Here is a 20,501-nt window from a genome sequence, read left to right as displayed (position 1 = left end):
TCCAGGTTCCTGATTTATGTCTCCAACCTCCTAATCCAGACTTTGTGGTTCTTTTAAACCGGAAACATTTAATATTTGATCATAGCTTCGGGGTGAAAACACGTTCTCTTTAAAAAGTAAATGAAAATGTAGTTGAGTTCAGGACAGGGTTTCATATAATGGACACCAATGAGCAGCATACTGAGATTACAGACGCTTACTAGTTGTTTTCATCACCATCTACTGAGCTGTTTGAGTCTTTTTGCCACATTGCACAAAGGTGTTGTTGAAATTTGTAAGTAAATGTACACTGAATTTGGATGCACATAATAATGCAAAATGCAGCATGTAGGGAATATGGGACGATTTTATGGTGCTAGAAGGTGGATTGTGTGAACTTTGGATCCCATTTTCAGGCACAGAAGATATAAAAGATGGATGCAGCCTCCAGGTCTTAAAAGCAAAGCAACCTGCATTCTTTCTGATGGAAAATCACCCGACTTCTTCTTCAGTTTTCTACCTCAGTAAACATTTTCCTCATGAGTTTATGGTCTCAACTGTTCGCTTCATGCCTCCATCAACATGGCATGATGCTCTGTTTGTAAAGTACAGTCCTGTTAAGATTAAAATAGACGATGAAGCAGGGTACGTTCCACGGCATTTTTGGTTTCATTACATGGGATACAGGATGTGGATGTAGTCCTGCCATTGGCCGCTCATTTCACAAAACAACAACGACAACTTCTGGGCAGCGACCGGCCACACTGAAAGTTTTGGAGAGGATTTGGATGGTACAGGAAGGTTTCTGTCCTGTTGTTGAGGTTGTTCTGGATTTATTATACATACAGCTTCTCTCCCTGCACACCAAAACAAGTTCACTATTCTGACACCTGACTCCTTTGCTGTGGATTAGCCTTACCCATGATGACTGATTTCAAAGAAATACAAACATGCCAGTTTGTTTTTTTTCTCCCTTGAATGATGGTGTGGTGCAGCCAGACCATTATGTTCTGCAGAAAGGGAGGCTACCTTTCGATTGATTGGTCGCTGTTATATCGGCGTGTGCTCTCGAATGCTCCGTCACATCCACCCCTCGCCTGTTCCATTCGATTTCAGACAAGACATCAAAACTGTAGCCCACAAACCAATCGGTGATGCCGCGGTCACAATGTTCCTCTTTCGTCTATATTCACAGACTGTATGCTAAGCTAATATACGCTAATCTAGTTTTATGCAGCCATTCAACTCTACCAGAAGACAAATAAGCACGCTAATGCCTGTAAGCAATACATTTGTAAATTCCCAGAGCCACCGTTTGAATTTCATTTGTTCCAAAATATTTTTGCTCCACATAGAAAGCAGAGGCTGTCACGTCACATCAGAGATAAAGCTTCTTTTTTTCTTATTTCCACCTCAGGCTGTCCGACCGTCATCTCGCCTACTTTCAAGTGTCAACATTCTCCACTGCTTTATCTGAGCTATCTGCTCCATTTTCATATGTTGTCTTATTAAATCACTGTTCTGCCTAGTTTTTCATCAGCAGCATTTGTTTCTCACCTCGGCGTCGCACGCTTACCTCAAAATCAATAAGAACAGAAGCAGGAGCGCGAGCATAAGAAACAAGGCTTATGAGCTCTAGGAGATGCATTTTCCTAACATTTAAAGATGCAATTTATTAAAGAGATGATTTCAAAACATATTAATTTATACCCAGACAGTTTAATTTATGCTAAAATTCTGAATTCATATCAATGACAGTAGCTCTATATGGAATTGTTTTGTTGCAGCACCAACAATCTGATAAGAGCTAATGAATGTCTAATAAGAGGAGCTTCAGCACTGTGCTGTTGGTTGTTTTCTCCTCATGTGCTTTCACAGCTTTCCAGCAGAAGCAAAACAACTAAATTAATTGCTTGAATTCGGCTCCCACAGCAGCTACTGTATGTCATGTCTGCACCACGCCTTTTTTTTTTTCTTTTTTTCTGGCTTCCAGGCAAGACAGATGCCCGGCGTCGCTTCATTTTTAGCCACTTTATTCTTAGAAACAACTGCCTAAGCTTTTTTTAATCGTAGAATTAAAGACTCTTTTTTTTTTTTTGTTAGAGAAAGATCCATTCAAAGAACAACAGGGTCTATTTTGGTAGGTGATAACTACCTCCATTTCAGACCCTCTAACAAAAGCCAAACAAAGGGAGGGAAAACACCAACGCTGCACATGTGGCAGACGCGTAATAATTCCAACAATGCCACCTTATCACAGTTATAGCTGACTGCCTGGTTTCTCCACTTATTGACCAGCTGCATAGATTTCCTATACTCACAGTTTCTTTGGAAACATGTCAATAGAGACTAGTGAGTTAATTGCTTGAGCTCGTTTATCCTATTCAAGCCCGGTGGAGGCGTACGGCAGACGGCTCTCCTGGTCTCCACATCGTCCCTCGTCAGCAGTTTGGACCAAAGCGCAATTTCATTACAGCGAGCTCCAGAGGTTACACACTGGCGATGCATGACAATCATCATCAGTCTCTGAAACATGTGCATTCTCCTCTGACAGCAGCTCCACGCCCAAACACTTCAGTTTCAGCTGAATTCATGCATTTATGTTTAAATGAAGTTTGCATTTGAAAATGTTCAGTTGGGACTCATTTAAAGATGCAGGTGTCTCTCCAACATTTTTAACAGCTTGAAATAACAGAATGAAACTTCAATTAGCAATTAAACGAGCAGCTGAATCTTAAGCTTTGTTTTCATTTGATAGAAACCAAACACATGGTGCTTCTGTGCGTTCATCACAGTTCTCTGTTGCCCTACATGGTTCGGTTATTCTAATAAGTTAAAACTGGAGTTTTGATTCTACAGAGAAGCTGCAAATAGTGCAGACACCCCGTATCGAGCATCTTCTCCAGCTGTTTTTTTGGCCACTTGGAGGCAGTGCAGTCTCTACACAGAACAGCGACACGTCGTTAACGTCACAGGTCCAAGTGACCCCCGCTTAATTACACAAAGCTGCATTAGCATTCGCTTGGATTTGCTTTCTCTGTCCATTTGGGGGAAAATTTAAATACGACATTCACTTTCCTTTCAGCGCTGTTTGCTCAGCTAAATGGTCCGCCGTGTTCAGCTGCCTGCAAATTGCTAACCTCGTTGGTCCGTTGTTTACCGCTGTGTAGGAAACGCTCGGTGTTTCAAACAAATCAGAGCCGGAATATGAAAAAATAAACAAATAAATAAATAAATGAAAAGGCTCTGTGGAGTCAGGTGATAATTCTCTGTGGATTTGTTACAGCAGCAGGAATTGCAGTTTCCAGCACGCCGCTCTGATAAATAAATCTCGCTGTTTACTAATTCTGCATGTTTTCGCTCAACCTGTGAAGCTGGAAAGACGACCAACAAATCTGGTCCCATTTCCGCCCAGCAATGCTTTAAAACTTTTACATAACTTTTTCATAACTATATATTTGCAAAAATCATTTCACGAAATTGTTAAATTAATTACATTATTCCCTCGCTGCAATCACTCAAGAATATAAAAATGCTTTGGGCAAAAAAAAAAAATTAATGATTTTTCTTCCCTATAAAATCCTTCTTATTGAAAACACATTTCTGCTGCTCACACATTTCTATTGTTATCTTCGTTGGAATAAAAACGCATTTTATCTTCGTCTCAGTAGTCAAGCATGTAATTAGAGGGTCATGGTGTAATACATTTTTTTTCCAAATTCAAATGAGCAGCTAATTGCTGTTTGATGGGAAAGGAAGTAGTACTACTTGAAGGATTTATTTTTCAGATTTTAACATTTATTGGCCAGCTTAAAGAGCGAGTCAGCGATCCCTCAGACTGTCAGGGAGTGACATTAACCATCCTCTTTTATGTCAAAGCCAAGATGAACCCCAGAGGTCTCATTAGAGGAGGAGCAGAGTTTTGACTGAGTAAAGGGAAGAGCTCCTTCAAGGGCCAGTGAGGATGTTCAACACCAAACCAAGTCCTGGCAGCAATTAGATGCACATCACAAACCCGCCGAGCACCGACAGCACGGGGATGAAGGTGGAAAATATAAAAGCCCCATCGAGTATTTATGTTCAGTTAACGCAGAGCTGAGCTGATGAGTGGATTCATCACTTAGTGGATGATTTAGGGCTTTCTCGCTCTTTTGTAACAGATGATGATAAATTGTTGGCGTGAGAAAACAAGTGAGTTGATTGTGTGACATCTTTCTCACTTTTTTGTATGTTCTTCAGAGCAAACAATTATTCACAGTCGAGACTCGATCATACGTTTAAAGGTGGGGCATGCAATTCGAATCCAGTCCAGCGAATATCTCCTCCCAGTTGGCTGGAAGTAAAATCTGATCCATGCAAAACTACTCCAGCGTGTCCACCATCTAAACATGCCGACAAGCTTCCTTTAGAATCACAGATCTTCAATTTGACAACGAAAACAATCAATGAGGTGCCGGCCCATTGAACTTAGACAGAGAACAGGACGCGGCTACCAGGTATTTATCAATTAATCTGCGTATAGTCGATCATTTTCCTCAATTAATCACGGTATTGTTGAGACCAAAAATAATCAGTGTCACGAAAAAAAGTAATTTTTAGTTTTATCTGATCATCAGAACTGAAAGGTTGTTTAATACCACATGTTCTCCAAAATCAGAGAATGTTGTTGTTACTTTAAATAGTTGTTCAGTCAATTAACCCATTAATTAGACGGACAAATCCCTTCGGTTTCTACTAGAAAGGATCATTTTGTTGGCGTCACAGCGACTGAACTTTACACTGACAACAAAGAAACTGTAATTCATCAGAGCGACATGTTTAATGAACAGAGTGATCAGGTGAGTTCTGGGATGTTTATGGAGCACATTGGTCCAATAAGAACAACATATTCCTCCTGATACGACCACCTCCAGGTGACGGTTCCTCGCTGAGCTGCTTGATATGCAGCATCAACCTCGCATGAAAACGTCAACCAGTCGAGAGTCTGAAAACGAGCCAAGACGTTCTGGTTGCGACTCAGAAATGACCAAACAAATGCAAACGTGGACGAGGCAGAGCAGACACAGAGCTAAATGTTTGCAATCAGACTGTCACTCCGGCGGACGGGCGGCTTCTTTAGCAGAGGGAGACATCTTGTGGCCTGCCTCTAAATGAAACTCACCTCCTCCTGCCTTAAAAAGCAACACAGCCACTCTGTATGCTGCTCAAGTAGTGCAAGGGAAGCCAGAGTGGATTTTTTATTACTTTTTTTTTTTTTTCCTAGCTAAGAGGGGCTCATACTGTGAAACAGCTCATATAAAATTCATCAAAAGGGAGAAATATTGGCATGTACTTTGTAAGAAAATTTAATAAATAAAATTAACCCCAGAGCTGTTTTGGAGGAGCACGCAGTCAGCCAGCACTTTGTCTCGGCTATAAAACATTTCTTTTCTCAAACTGCTGTGTTTGTAAGTCTTGCTGTTGAGAACCAGGTTACTGGTTGTAGATCTACAGTCATAATGCAGCACATGTACAGTATGTCCTCACCAGCGGGCCAGGTGGAGGGCAGATGCAGCCCGTATCAATAAAAACCAGACGCAGCTGGCTACACCTGCTGTCTTTTTTTTTCCCTTGTTCCATTCGAGACAGAAAAAGGGAAGAAAAAAAAAGAAAGAAAAAAAACCTTGTGCTGTCACTCAAGCTTTCCGTCTGCAGCCTGCAGTCACACTTTGATAAACTCACTCCTCGAATTTCCTCACTGGTACTTTTCATTTGCAAGGATAATGTCATTTTTTTTCTTTTTTTTTTAGCATGCTCTCATCTTGTTTGCTCAGCTGGAAGCTTTTGGTATCCATCCCTGAATTCATTTTGCCTGCTTGCCCAGAAATTAAGCAAAGTAAGCACTTGCCAGCGGCCTAAAAGTGCTATAGAGTAACAGCATTCCATCATTTTTCTTTCCTGTATGTATTATGAATCAAAGCATATCTTTAAACATCCACAAGGCTACTAGGAAAAAAATCTCCCTTCTCACCATTCAGAGATCTATCGTTGCAGAATCGAAACATAAAGGATTTCTGAGACACTTTGAGTCACATTTAAATACTTAAAAAAAAAAAAAAGCAGCAAAACTAAAACAAAAGATGCGTTTCTATTTCCAACAGCGTGTCGCGTCTCGCTTCCTCTGTACTGCGACGCGTGGTGTCGAGGGGAATCTCAGCTTACGCGAAAGAAGATAGTGATACAATACTTTGGAAGGTGCAAGGCATTTATTGGCTAACGGAGCAGGATGTAGATCCCACAGGCCATTAGTGGAAACGAAGGCTAAATATGGGCATCGCAGGTAATCCAAGATCAAACGGACATGTGATATGAAGACACGAGTCGTTTGTGTCCCGTGAAGACGTGGTGATTATCAAGCGTACCTCTGGCTGTTGTTTGGATATCACAGGAAGGCTGGCAATCGACGGCACAACGTAATGGCTCTATTGGTTTTGGACAGAGGCACACTTGTGTCCGGTGTCTCCACCTAACAAGCTAATTAACTTAAGAGGTTCTGTCAACTGGCACCTTCAATGTCTGCCTCTGGTAGTATCTGCTGCCCGATGTGCAAGTCAGCGAAAAGCATCCTTGCACAGCGTCGCCGCAATGAATTCCTCCAGTATTCCTCCTCAGTGCCATTGATCGCGCTGCCAATACTGCACTTACAGTAACAGTGACTCCCACACTGGCCTTTACTGACACTGAGTAATGGAACAAACACATTAGGTATTTGTTATCTGGCCTGTCATCTACGCTCACTGCCTCGGATTTGTTTATTTCATTGTTTGCACTGTGGGGCTTTATTTTATCTCCCTCCTCCCTCCCCGCGCTCTGGGCAGCGCTGTAATTTTGTGCTCCTTCACACACCTCTTCCCTTCATCTCTCCTAATGCTTCCAGTTGTGCTCGGTGGCGCTGGCTCGGCTCCAGAGCAGGCTGAATCACAATGACGGTGTCGGTCCTCAGCCGAGTCCCAAGTCCCACCTCAATCTGAGCCCGGCCTCTGTTTCTGTTTCCTCTCTTGTTTCCATTTTGTCTCCTTCAACTCTACTTCTTGCTCTCCACCCTTTTTTTTCCTTCCACATCTCCCCTTGTTTAAGCTGTTGCTCCCCTGCCTTTTTCTCCCCTCCCATCTCCCTTACTGCCTATTTCCTGCCTCTGTCTGCAGCTGGACTGAACACTTCCAACGCTCAATCCTCACTTCTGCTTCCTTTACTCACCTTTCTCTTTTCTGTGACCTCCAAAGCCAACTTCAGCCTCCAGACAATACTGCAGTGAATTAAGTGAAACACCACATCCTGCTGCTGGTTTGGCAAAGCCTGGAGTCAGCCAGCGCCACAGACACGCCTTGATATCGTATTAAAAAGGCGTTTAAGCTCTTTGGTTTCAATGCAAACAAACGCCTCAGTCACAACACGGAAGATGAACGGTAATAGGATAAATGTGTTAGAATCAACTCTCTGCAGTGGAGCGAGCCGGCTAACGTACTGAGCTGGTGATCGATTGAAATGATATTACACCGACTTCAGCATGCATCCTGCATATACGCACTGACGGATGATTTATTTGGTCAGAGGCAGTCTTGCAGGTTTAATCCACAGCAATGAGTTGGGGTGCTTACGCTTTTGAGCATTAATGAGGTAATCAATCACACGCCAGTTCACAGACAGCGGTGTAAGGCACCAACATGGAGGCAGGAGATTAATCTGATAATGAAATAAAGCCTCCTCTAGGAAAGGTGTTTGGATGATCTGCTGTATTGGAATCCAAAAAATATTATCTCCAATATAGTTTTCTGACATGCAAAAGTGGGCACACACGGAGCCTCGTTGCCGCAGACGGATACCGGCACAGTCAAGGCTTCTGTATATATATATATATGTGGAGCCCTGGGTAGAAATATTCTAGCATCTACCATCTGCCAGCCTTTTAATATATGAGACTCATTCTCCTCCAGTAAATTACAGCATCCTACCCCCCCAAAATATTCCATTACTTTATGCAGAGGGAATAATTGCTCTTGGGGGCCTTGATATTTCCTCTCTCAATACGAATGCACCCACATCCAGCTCATTAGTTGAAACATCTGGTCTTTCCTGCCACTGTGGGCGCGCCGTGTTTCTTTAGCCACTGTCTAACTTTGACATAAAAAGTGCACACGCAGACACGCATGAATTCAAGCGCGGGCTGTCGGCTGGTATGGTAGAGTCTGGGACAGCACAGATAATAGCGCGGCGATGGTTTCAAATTGGAAAACAGAGCAGCGTGTTTATTCTAATGTTCTGCCGTTTTAATTTCATACCAAAACGCACTCCAAAGTAAAATGTATCATCAGAGGCGTTTGAGTGATTTAATGCACATATTTTCTCTGAATTTTTCCACATGCAGAGAGCTAATTGTCAGATGTTGTCAAGACCTTGCGTGAGTCATTCTGCAGTGATGCTGCTGAAGTATATAATGGCTAATCTCAATTCCATCCCATCTCATCTCCTGTGAGAGGACCTGCCTCCGAGCCTCCCACAGTAAGATCAGCAGGCCGGGGGAATCGAGGAGGGGGAATTCAGGCAGCTCCATGAATCTTTAATTAGTCCCCTCTATACTTAGGCCCTCAGCGCGTCTCCAGTTTCTGACATTTAGCTGAAATTTGCCCTTTGTGTGTGGATGTGAAAAAGCCAATGTCACCTGACTGACCACATCGATATCAAAATCTGCCTTTAGGAGCTTACATGTGCCGTTTTCTGTTTTGGAGCTATCTGGGAAGCGAAGCCGTTCTTTTAGTGGATGTCGTGTTTGCCGTGTGTTGAGACGCTGAACTTAATCTTTCAATTTAAACCAGTGTCTCTCACACAAAATAACAGCAGTGTCACTGTAGAACTACTAAGTAATTAGTATAAATCATTTGTCTCCGTTTCACTGCTGGATTGCAAAGAAATTGTGCAGCATGACAAGCCCATCTTGGTGCTAGGCTTTCATCACTCAAATCAATGGCCCATTTCATCGAAATACAATCCTTCCCCTGTCTCTGCAGCAGGACGATTAAGTTCCATTCAAATTCTGCTGACATGATTTTATCTCTTTGGTAAGAGGCCTGAAAATAAAGGTGAAAAAAAACTGGGGTTTACAGAAAAAAAAAAAAAAATGAAAGCAGGAGTTAAGAAAAATGACCTTTTCCTAACGACAATGACATCGTTTTGTTCAGGTGACACGATGCGTTTTTTGATTTCTGTGAGATGACACACGACGCCGGAGCGCTCGGTGTCGTACGATGAAGATGACGACTCTTTTGAGGTATTTACAAAGAAAAACAATAACACGGTAAAAACTCTACTGGTGCTGAAAACAGCATATGTTTGCTCCATTATGCATGATGCATGATGTCAGCAGAGATTTGTCGAACCATATGGCACCGCAGTAGCTCACACGTTTCTGAGGACACGTTTAAGAAAGTATTTCTCCTTCAAAAATGACTATTAATAGTAGTCGCAAAATGAAGAATTGGACACAGTATAAATATTGGCATCGCAATAAAGGCACAGGAAAATATCTTGCTGCTTTTGGCACCAGCTCTTGTAAACAGAGATAAAGGACTGCTTTATTAGTATTCCTCAGAAACTTTCCCTGTCTTACACCCCCATACCTATTGTTCCCCCTAAAGCTACTTAATCTATCCACAAACATGCCGTTAATTATTTAAAAATGGAGGATTATGTTGAAAAACAATTAAGGAGTGACAGCATAATTTGAATTGAAGTGACGTCTTTTCCCCCGTAACGATATCTGATGTGTGCATGTTCGTCCTGACAGCGCCTCCTTTTAGAAAAACAACCAGACTTCTTGCAGCAGATCACTGCTGTAATGTCTCCTGGTGTTCACAAACATAAACTGACTCATTTTTCATATCACCGTGGGCAGAATGAAGCATTCAAAGTGTAGTGTTATAATGACTATTAAACAGCTCACAGTTGTTGGCATTGTTGCCCAAGGCTTCTGCATATGTTCAAATCTTGCTCCCAATCAAGATGCTTTCTTCATATTAAAGATTTGTAACGTATTATTTGAGACTAAATATTTAGCTTTTCATTTAATTTATCCTACGGAGATACTGAATAATGTACGACTGGACTGTGATCGTGCACAGTTCACCACCTTGGGGTCAGTGTTTTTCCTACAGTGATTCTGTTTAAGCTGATTTAACCCGAGGCAAAAGTTGGAGCCCAGTTGGAGCCGTACTTACTGTAGTAAAGTTCTCTGGACCGCAGTCCTTGCCTCTATATTTGCAGTCAAGCAACATTTCCTCTATGTTGTGGCTAGTCCTCTGCACAAACTCCAGCATGTTGAAGGTCTTGCTGGGGAAAAACTTGCTGTTGTCTGAGGGTTGCCCGATGGCGGCCATGAAGTCGTCAAAGTCCCCTTGCTCCACACCCAGCATCCCGGCCATCCAGAAGATGTCGTTCCTGCGGATCTGAGACTTTCGGAAGCTGTTGTAGTTGCAGAGGGTGATGGCTGGGAAGTACATGAGGGGACTGTCCATTTCGTCCAGGATGGTGACATGGGGGTACTGGTAGTACTCGATCACACGGTCGGCCACTTGGAGCAGGAAGATGGAAAGGGAGGAGCTGAATGCGGCAGCCCAAAGCAGCCGTCGGATAGTCACCCCACCAGGCAGGAAGATGTGGCTGAGGCCGTGGAGGGTGCAGTTCGCCCCGAACACAGTGATGTCGGACGGCGGGCGCGGCGCTTCCTCCTCTGGAGCTCCCATTTTGTCCAAAAAGGTGCAAAGCTCGGCTCTGTGACTGCTGGGTGTGGTCCTGCTGTAGCGGTGACTTGCTGAACACTGATAGCAGCAGAGAGGTTCACCCAAACTAAATGTACCAAGGAGGCTGGACAAGACAGGGCTTGGTTTCCCCTTTGCACCCGAGGGAGGGGAATGGGTTGGATATGCAGCGCTGGAGAGCAGCAACGAACAGTAATATCAACCAATCCTCAGTGAGATCTTAGAGGGCACATTGAATTCAAGAGATCTGGTTTCAGTTAGGAAGTCAGACCCGATACCACAGCGGCTCGTGGTGGACGGATCCCAGAGGCAGACGTGGAAAGTGAAGCATATTCAATCTAGTGACCTCTGGCTCCCAAATTCTGCTCCGTCCCGTCACATGAATTTTTCCAGCAGCGCTTACTGTGTGAATACTGTTCTGTCACTCCAACAGGAAGTACTTTGACTTCAAACAGAGGGAGTCAAAGCTATTTAATGGATGAAAAAACACCGTGACCCAATCGAACCCATCGGAGACATCACAAATCACAAGTGGTCATGAATCTAAACACAAAGCCGTTCTTCTTAGTTCCTAAAAAGTTGACATTTAGCAGATAGGAAATGTCAGCAATTCCCAATTAGCATCACATTTAGTTAAAGGAGAACACAGAAAGCTGCCGCGTGCAACCACAACAATCTATTGTTAGCCACTGAGGAGCTACACGGGGGCAATGCTTTGGCGCTTTACTTAATGAAACCTTAGCAGGCGTTGTTGTGAAAGGCCAAAGTATTACTCATTCGTGGTTCCCATTACACTTATTAGAGCAGCTGACAGGAGACAAACCCGGCACCCTTTGTAGTCACAGACTGACATTGTAATTTCTGAGTCAGTCTGCTGTAATTCCTCCTAAACCTGTAGATTTCTGTCAGTGACTACACACACAGTGAAACGCCAGAGAATCAAAGCAGACGTGCGTGAACTGCACATATTCCAAATAACCTCTTGAAATCCATTAAATAGGGTGGAAACGCATTAAGTTCAAGTCCACACAACTCTGGCTGATCCCCGAAGTTTGCAGCACACATCATCTCCTATCTTGCTGCAGCCTCGCTATCATGTGTTTTGTAACAGCATCAATTATTAATGTCTCCACCCTGCATACATTTCAACTCATAGACGGAGGTGTAAATTTGCAGAATGCAGGCCCGGGGCTATTTCAGTTCACCCTGGTAAGCAACTGTCTCGACTGAAATTGATCAGCTTGGAGCAGCATTCATTTAAAATGAAGTTAATAAGTCAGCTGATGTTGGACTTCATGCACACATCTAATCGGCTGTCAGGACTGCTTCCACCACCACACCTAGTTAACCCATCCACCCCGAGTTGTCTTTACTTTCTTAACCCATCAGTCTGCCCTCATCATTTACATCTACTTTCTCCTTATATATCCTCTAACCTGTCTTTTCATCCTCACATCTCTCCTCATCCATCCTCTCCTCCACTCAGTTCTATGCAAACGGGTGTCTCATCTATTTCACTAATGATGTTCTTGAGCTTTATGTGATGCTGCATTCATGAAATCTGCACATCAAATGTAAAAGTAATACACGGTTAAAACCTGAAGACATAAAACCTTTTTCCTCTCACTATCTGACATTAACTCAGACTAAATGTTTCCTGTTTTAGGTCAGTTAGGATCACCAACATTAACTGTATTTGCTAAACAGAACTGACAGAAGTGGAGCTGGTGGTCTGAAAAGTCGTACTCTGCAAATGTTCTCCAGGACTGAGATCAGGGCTTTGTGATGGCCACTCCACAACACTGACTCTGTTGTCCTGAAGCCTCTCTGTAGCTAATCTGGCGCTATGCTGAGGGTCATTGTCCATCTGAAGACCCATTAGTGTCCAAGCTGTAACTTCCTGCTGATGTCTGGAGATGTTGCTTCAATATTTCCACATCTGTTCTGGGGTTGATTCGCACATTTCAACCAGAACACTTCATCTCTGGGACACAGAACCATCTCCTTCCTGAGCGCTATGATGGCTGGACATTCCCATGGTGGTTCTACTTGATAGAACTGTCTGAACAGATCAACGTGGAACCTTCAGGTGGAGGTCCACAGTTCTCTTCCTGATATCTTGGCTGATTTCTTTAGATGTTCCATGTTGTCACAAAAGGAAGCAGTGTGTTTGAGGTGTGCCTCCAGTTAACTCAGCTGTTGTCAGTTAACCAATCAGGAACTTCCAAAGCCATGACATCATCATCTGGGCTTTCCCAAATAGTTTGAAGGCATCTTAGTGGATGTAAACTTCTGACTTTGAAGAGAGTAACAAACAATTCTCTAAAAAAATATATATTCTGGCATTTAACAAATAGAAATAATGTTGGTGATCCTAATTAATCTAAACAGGAAAAGTTTAGTCTGATTTAATGTCAGATAGTGAGAATAAAAAAGGTTTTATGTCTTTTTATATACAGCGAATGTAAACTTCTGGTTTCAACTGTAGATGTGAAACCTGCCTTAAACACATGAACCCTGTCCCCTAGAAATTACAACATAACTGCTTTCCAACACATCCATCTATTGTTAATGCAAAAATATTGATTTGTGCTGCTTTAGGAGCTCTAACATGCCCAGTGAGGTTGTCACTGAACACTTAAGTAGCCGACACTCCATCACGGCAGCCAGACAATGAACCGGGAAACGCTGCTCGTATGTATTCTTACTACAGACTTACTGATGCAGAAACACCGTACGTGCTTTCACAATCACCACTTGCAGTTGGTTATATTTGCAATTATCTGATTAAAAACACTGCTCTTTCAAGGCTGCACATTTTTGGACAATCATATTATATTTTTCATTAAAGTCTGTAGGTAGTCTTTTAGTGAGGAAATTACCAAAGTGTTGCCGTATCTCTATATATCCCAAAACTGTCATGTCCAACAATGTTAAATCTATTTCTGGATCCACTGCAAGAAGCTAATCACTTGTTTCTTGGCTGTAATTTCGCACCAAACGTCATTAAAATCTGCTTACTATTTGATAAAACCTAATACTAAGAAGCGCAGAACACCAACCTTAAAACACAAACCTTATCCCGACGTCGCACTTCAGTCGAGCGTTTAGGTGAAAAGCACAAAAGACGAACAAATCTCACTTCAAGCTGATGCTCGAGTTTTCTTTGAAGATAACATTCAGTAAGAGAGAAACAACAGCGACGTCTCCCTCAGCGAACGCGTCAAAGGACTGAGGAGAAAAAAGCCATTCAGACAATGTCAAGCGCGACAAAAACAAATCAAAACCAAATAAGTTTGGATGGAGAAACTTTAAATTTTGGATTTTGTTTGCCGAGTACTTCTATAACTAAATCAATTCAAAGGTTTCTTATTATGCTTTCAGTTTATTCTTCACCTGCGGGGAAAATGGAGTTATCTGTCTTACAAAATGTACTCCAACTTTATTTCTGTAATTAATAGGTGGACCCTGAGTGAAGTGCAAGCCACCGCTCAATCAATACACGGCGGAGTTTTTCCAAATGCTTTAACTGAGGTGTGCTGCTTAATGTGCTGCCCAAAGAAATCAGCGGTTCAGTACATCACGGCTTCTCCCCGCGTCCCCGAAACACTTTCTTCGCCTCTACAGTGAGAAGAAGCCGAGGCTGCATTCACACGTGTCAAGATTACTGATACCAGAGACTAAGTGCTCCCTCTCATCAGCCACTTTGTTTCCCGACTGTGTTGAGAATGTCAGGGTTAGTCTGCCGGATCTGACGGAGGACATGTTCGAGAATGTCATCTCCACAACGCTGAAAGGTCATTTCAATACTGACTGTGAAAGTGTCCGATCTGTCCCTCTGTTCCCTCAACTTCTAATTACCCAGCCTCCTTTTTTTTTGTTTTGCTACAAGGAGGTTTAAGTGTTTTTGACTGTTTTCCAGCTTGTTTACTTTTTTTTTGTTTCCATCACAAAAGTCAGAGGTCACAAGTCACCGAGTTTCCTGCGCGAGGACACTTCAGATCGCTGAGACGGTTGCCAGCTGTTGCCGAACTGATGGGCTTTCATAATTTCCTCCACCACATGTAGAGAAATCCTTTCATGTGTCTCCAAAATCAAAAACAGAGAGACGGAGCCGAGTTTTGAAAGTGCTGAGCAGACATATTAACGACACTTTTCACATCAATACGCTTTACTGAGATAATCACGGACGGGTATGCAAATGAGTTCATTAAAATGCGGGGACGGAGCAGAGCTGGAGTTTATTCCCAAATGTTTTAAAATCTCAGAGCCCCAAAAGTCCAGAGTGTTAAAGCTTCGGAGGGTCGATCTTCAACCACCCAAAGGTGACGAATGCTAAATAGCGAGAAAATGTGAGAGTTAAAGGAGGGTTTGGACGCTTATCGACCTTTCACGGCGATATTAAACCTTTTCTGTTAAATCAAAGTGAGCAAACACGACAGCTGAGAAAGACGTGAGATATACAGTCGTCCTCAGATGTATTCATAGCCTCCCATTAAAGAAGGAAAAAAATCACTGAAATAAGCTGAAACTGACAAAAGTAATAATAAATAAAAAATCTATGAAAATCATGACGTTGCTTTTGAATTGTGGTTCAACACAAATATTTATAAAAACAATCAAACCAGCATGATGGGACCCGTGAACTAATATTTCATTGAACAATCCTCTGAGCCAATCAGGTGTTTCTGTAACTCTCAGTCAGACTTGTGCACCTGTTGACAGGTGTTCTGGTTTCACTGCTCATCAGTAAAGGGCTCTCATTGGTCAGGGACAGTTTTTTATTTATTTTTTAAAATTATTCTTTTCAACCAAAATTCAAAAGCAACGTCTGATTTCACTAAATTATAATTTAGCAAATTTTTATTTATTATTACTTTTTTCAGTTTCTAGTTATTCGAGCGACGGTTGTGAATTTTTCTTCAATAGACAGGGATGAATACATCTGAGGACGACTGTAGCTGGTTAACGGTTGTGTTCATTATCAGATTTAATCAGTCAGTAAATTGACTGGTTAAATTTAGAATTTCCCAGAGGCCAAACCAGCAATCCATATCCAATTTGCTCCCATGGAGGGTTAAGGAAGCTGCCAGATATTCATATTTATGGAAAGGAACGATGGATTCAATCGATCGATTATAAAACTAAGAAACAGAATCACTAAAAAACACCATTAAATATTTAATAATTAGAACAAAACTATCTTTCTATCCAGTTTTTACTTTTCACAAAAGTCCCTCTTTGTATTAAAACCTTTAATGGTTCGTAACTCAAAATGTGGATTTACATCTTTTTCAACTTTTGCCAGCCGACCCACCAGGAACACGCTTTAATGCCAGCACCGTATCTGCTGCCATGCATCCACCGCTCCACTTTCACTTCATAAAAGCGCATCTCCAAATGCCAATAATCAGAGTCTGGGACCTCAGTGAATGTCGACTGCAGCTGGTTTCTCTCGTGGCACGCAGGAAATTGGGCAACGGCTAATGAGGAAGTTCAATATTTCACGACTGACCCTCACACACGAGCATCCTGGATGAAAAGAAAAAGCACGACGCTATAGCCGGTGTTTGCACAACAGTGGTGTGTGCTATAGATGGGAAACAACGGTCTTTGTGCTCCCTGGTATGACAGAATCCCTCCCCGGCTTGATTTAATGCCTAATTCCATGCTGACAGTTATTCATCAGGCACAAGCAGAGGACTTCATACAGCTGCCAAAGTAATCACACTGAGTATGAAAGGCAGAAAAGCTTCACTGTGGGTACTTCAAAGACCTTTCAAAATTAATTTCTGTCCATCTGAGACAGCAATTAGCTGTAAGTACAGTTAAGGGGAATAAAAAAAAGGTGACTTTTCCTCCATCCATTTAAGGGGAACGGGTCGGAAAGGAGAAGAAAATCTGAAGAAGAAAAAAAAAAGACATTCACGTCTCGTCCGTTTTCTCGCAGGCTGCCTCTTCAAAGAGAGAAGTTTTTCAGAAATACATTTAAAAAAAAAAAAACACCACGATTTCACAGGTTTGTCGAGGTGTCGGGGAACATTGCCGTAGCAGCTTGTCAGCAAATGAGCCAATAACGTTTGATTCTGAATAACTCCGGTCCGGTCTTGCCAACAGAGACACGGTTCCTCAAGACGGTAATCTGGACTGACTTGTGGTGAATTTTCTCGGGAACCTGTTTAGATTTTTAAAGATTGAACTTGAAATATCAACAAAAGCTGAATTATTAGTCGATCTGTGACTTGAGACTTTTCTCCTGGGTGATAAAAAAGCTAAAAAATTTTGCTGACAGCGTTTGAATTTGTTTTGCGCGGCCTTGTTGGAGCTCTTATTCCCAAATCAGCACTGCACCCACGTAGTGTTTCTGAACCGGTGCTCGAGTCCCCAGGAAATTACCGCGTCATTGACCGGTGTCGTCGCGCGAGCCACGGCGTCCACGACTCCTCTGACTCACCGAACACCGGAAGAATTTGCAGGAAGCTCCACTCGATGAAATCACAGATAAGCGCCTCTGTGTTGTCTCCAGGTCTGATGGCTGCTGCTATATATAGCGCCGTAATCTTGGCTGCGTAATCTTCAGGTCGTAGAAACACATGTGAACTCACAGAGCCAATTTGAAGACAGTCCTGGCAGCGAAAGCGCACAGAGACCGAGTGTTTGATTTTTTTTTTTTTTTGTGGCTGATAAAGAAGAATCTCCATTGAAAACATCCAATCAGACCGAGACAAGGTCCCTGCGCTTCATTCAACCTGACAAGGCTTTTTTTTTTTGTTGCAAGAATGATTACAGCTTTCACACTGTGCGCTAATCCAATACGTGACTTACAATGAGAGACCTCACACACTAAAGCGATGTTCGGCGGCGTCACAATTTGGAAAGACGATTTGGCAGCGGAAGCAAAACACTGACACCCCGAACTCAGCCTCATGCCAGTAAACTGCAAAGAGTTGCTTCCCATCCAGGCTCGTCTCTGAGTCTTTACTTCCGATTTTGACAAGCAACTTGCAGACCTGCGTCGGCTTCAGTGCCTACACAGCTCCACACGTTACGAAACGCTGTTAGGAAGAATGATGCAGGAGTTGGTGCTGCATCATTTTTATAGATTATTCTTACCTTGACAGTGATGCTGCTTAACTTGTTCAGTGTTTAACAAATGTATTAGACCACCTGTCTAATTTGTCAGGCACCTTATATATACAGTTGAAACCAGAACTTTACATCCACTGTATAAAAAGACATGAAACCTTTTTTTTCTTACTATCTCACATTAAATTAGACTAAAATTTGCCTGTTTCAGGTCAGTCAGGATCACCAACATTATTTCTAATTTGTGGGCAGAGCTGAAAAGGCATCAGTAGAGACATGTCCTGTGGTCTGATGGAACTAAACCTGAACTGTTTGGCCTTAATGACCATCGGTACATCTGGAGGAAAAAGGAGGAAGCTTGAAGCCTGAGAACACCATCCCAGCTGTGGAGCACGGGGGTGGCAGCATCATGCTGTGGAGGGACTGGTGACCTTCACACAATAGATGGCATCATGAGGAAAGAACATGATGTGGAGATACTGAAGCAACATCTCCAGACATCAGCAGGAAGTTACAGCTTGGACACTAATGGGTCTTCAGATGGACAATGACCCTCAGCATAGCGCCAGATTAGCTACAGAGAGGCTTCAGGACAACAGAGTCAGTGCTGTGGAGTGGCCATCACAAAGCCCTGATCTCCATCCTGGAGAACATCAGTGGAGCAAGGAGACCAACAAACCTGACCCAGTTCCACCAGTTCTGTCAGGAGGAATGGGCCAGAACCCATCAGACTGTTGTGAGAAGCTTGTGGAAGGAAACCCAGAACGTTTGACCCAAGTCATAGAGTTTAAAGGCAACGCTAGCAGATACTGAGGAGATGGATGGAAACTTCTGACTTTGAAGAAAGTAAGAAAAAATTCTCTCTCTCATTATTCTGGTGTTTAGCAAATAAAAATAATGTTGGTGATCCTGACTGACCTGAAACAGGAAAAGTTTAGTCTGATTTAATGTCAGATAGTGAGAAAAAATGTTTGTCTTTTTACACAGTGGATGTAAACTTATATTATTATTTATATATATATATATATATATATATATATATATAGACCATCCAGCATGATGAAGTGCTTTAACGCCACTCAGCTCTCCACGTTTTATCATTTTGAACAGGAATGAGGAATTTCAAACTGAATCCACCTTTTTATATCCAAATCAAGCATCACATTCAACCACAGAGACTAATGTTTCTCTTCAGGAATGCAGGTGAATAACTATAATTTAACATCTTAATCAATAAATAATGATGTACTTTACTATTTTTCTGTAAAACAGTAAATTAGAAAGTTCCCAGATAACAATAATAATTCTATTTTAGCATTAAAACATCATTTCGGTTAAAGAGCTTCTACATACTGGTGTATGAACCATTACAGAAACATTAGAAATGATTTAGGTAATTACCAATGCTGTTAATTTAGGGCAGCTGTGGTATAAACCTGACACTGGGTGGAGGTCTAAGACATGTGTCCAGCTCCGTACATATTACATCATTGATTGATGACCTGTAAGGACACCAGCCTGATGATGTAGCTGAAGAGAAGTTCTGCAAAGTGTTTTATTTTTAACGGACTGCAGTTTTTTACTTTATGTACCAAGGGAGGCAAAGGTAGAGCCGAGGAACAGACAGAGCTGCTATTTCTGAGACAGGTTTGCTTCATGCGAAAGATTAAACTTAATCCACACATAGGAAAATATAGGATAGCTGGTATGAAGTACATTTAATACCAGTTTGATTAGATCATCTTCACTCATGGTCCACTTACGAGTCTGCTGCCGTCACATTAAACAGGTTCTGAATAGTGATAACAGAAGGTTTTATGCAACACTCCCCGGTGCAGACCCAGAGACGGGGTCAACCTTGACGGAAAAGAACTGAATATTTTACTCAAGGCTCTTCCATCCTGCGTCTGAGGAGTGACGTGCTCATCCTGCTCATAAGTCAGAATAAATCCATCAAGTGGTTTTTCTTTCTTTGGGGGGATGTTGATGGATGTCGGCTATTAGATCTTTTATCACTAATAATTACAGCTAAGCAGTTTTATCCATTTAGTCGATGTGAGATGTTTGGAGCGTCTGTAAATAGATTTGAGCATCTGGGCGGCTCTGCGGCATAAAAGTCCACTCTGACTGACTTTGCACTGCAGCATAAAGTCAGCAAACTAAATCAGCGATGACAGTCAAAAGGAGGAAGCGGGCCGTGCTTGTCAATAAGGAATCACTGTCTCTTTTCCAATTTATGAAAGTTTGGCGTGGCGAACACACTCACTCCCGCCGCCGCTAATGATAGCGGCTATAAATTGCTTTCGGACCAATTAATACACCACTGGAGGGAGCGTGATTGTTTTGATAGCTGTCTGAAAGATGTCTGGGAAATGAAAACAGAGGAGGAAGAGGGACCAACTGCCATGGCGCTCTCCCTCGGGGAGATTGGCAGGATGACACCTGCGCTGGCTGGGAGCTGATGGAGGCAGTCAGTCACTCTCTGCCTCCCCTGGTATTTGTTGTGAGTGGGTTTAGACCTGCATCTGTTCATACACTGCAAAACATTCCCCACCGTGTCATCGCTTACAGGACGCATTCAGCTTGATGTGACTAAATCTCTTTCCGTTAAACACAGACCAGCAGGGGATCTTTTTTTTTTTTTTT

Source organism: Stegastes partitus, unplaced genomic scaffold (genome assembly GCF_000690725.1).
Source record: "Stegastes partitus isolate 25-593 unplaced genomic scaffold, Stegastes_partitus-1.0.2 Scaffold3648, whole genome shotgun sequence".
Taxonomy (NCBI): Eukaryota; Metazoa; Chordata; class Actinopteri; family Pomacentridae; genus Stegastes; species Stegastes partitus.
This window is presented reverse-complemented; position numbering follows the sequence as displayed.